Source organism: Orycteropus afer, unplaced genomic scaffold (assembly GCF_000298275.1).
Source record: "Orycteropus afer afer isolate SDZICR_OR568_19922 unplaced genomic scaffold, OryAfe1.0 scaffold00157, whole genome shotgun sequence".
Taxonomy (NCBI): Eukaryota; Metazoa; Chordata; class Mammalia; order Tubulidentata; family Orycteropodidae; genus Orycteropus; species Orycteropus afer.
Genome location: NW_006921744.1, coordinates 7266959 through 7268622, shown reverse-complemented (window position 1 = coordinate 7268622; position 1664 = coordinate 7266959).

Genomic DNA, 1664 nt, shown 5'->3' with positions numbered 1-1664 from the left:
CCAAGAGAAAAACTGATGGCACATAACAGCAACAACACATCATAATCAAACTCTCCAAAAATAAAGAAAGAATTTTGCTAGCTGCCTGGGACAAAGGAAATATTACTTATAATAATCAAACAGTCAGGCTGATTTCCAATTACTCAGCAGGAACCATGCAGGCAAGAAGGCAATGGGATGGCATATATAAAACACTGAAGGAAAAGAACTTGCAACCATGAATCCTACATCCAGCCAAATTGCCCATCAAATGTGAGGGTGAAATCAAATCATTCTCAGATAAACAGATATTAAGGGATTTTGTGAAAACCAGACCAACCCTACAAGAAATGCCTAAAGAACTCTTTCCAATAGAGAGCCCACACAGAGAACAACAAAATCAGGATACATGACATCAACACTAAAACCAAAGCAGAAATAGACACTCAAAATAAGACCGTAAAACATTGTTCACTAAAAATCAAGGAAGACAATCTGCACACAACAACAGCAACTAACCAAATAGAGGGAATAAAAGTTCTAGGTACAAACTTCCAAATGGAGAGGAAAACAGGACAATGTCCTCATAGAACAGACTGTTCTAAAAATGTAGATACAAGAATTCACTCCCAGGTAACCACAAAGAAAATTAACAATCCCCCTAAGCAAATCCAGAAGGAAGGAAAACATATGGGTTTAATAAACACAGAACCAACAATAAAGAAGAAAAGTGAGGAAGCACTTGACAACAAATTGAACTCAGCACAGAAAAGTATACGAACCAAGGAAATTCCAACAACATGATAATAAAAATAATAATAATAATAAATAGAATGACAGCAATCAATTCATACCTATCGCTAATTACACTCAATGTGAATGGACTAAATGCACCAATTAAGAGAAAGAGAGTGGCAGACTGGATAAGAAAAGAAGACCCATCAATTTTCTGCCTAAAAGAGACCCACCTTAGACCCAAAGATAAAAACAAATTAAGAGTTAAGGGGTGGAAAAAGATACATATATACACATATATGTACCAAGCCAATAATAACCAAAAACAGCAGGAGTGGCAATATTAATATCATAAAATAGACTATAAGGTGAAAAACAACATAAGCGACAAAGAAGGACAATATATGATGCTGAAAGAGTCAATTGACAAAGGAGACATTATGATAATAAATATTTATGCACCCAATGAAAGTGCTCCAAAATACATAAAGCAATTATTAATTGAATTAAAAGGAAAAATAGACAACTCTACAGTATAGTAGACTTAACACACCACTTTCAAGGAGGGACAGATCAATTAGAAAAAAACTCAACAAAGATACAGAAGAACTCAACAACATAATCAACCAACTTGACCTCATAGACATATAGAGAGCATTCCACCCAACAAAAGCACAATTCACATTCTTCTTCATGCACATGGATCCTTCTCCAGAATATATCATGTGTTGGGACATAAAGCCTCAATAAATGCAAAAACATTGAAATACTACAAAGCATCTTCTCGGACCACAATGCTATAAAATTCACATCAAACGTGGAAGTTGAACAATTCACTGCTCAAAACTACTGGGTAGGGAGGCTGGCAAGATGGCAGACTAGGCAGAAGGACTGCACAGACGCTCTTCAACAAAGAAAAGGGAAACCAATTAACACAGACACAGAAGATA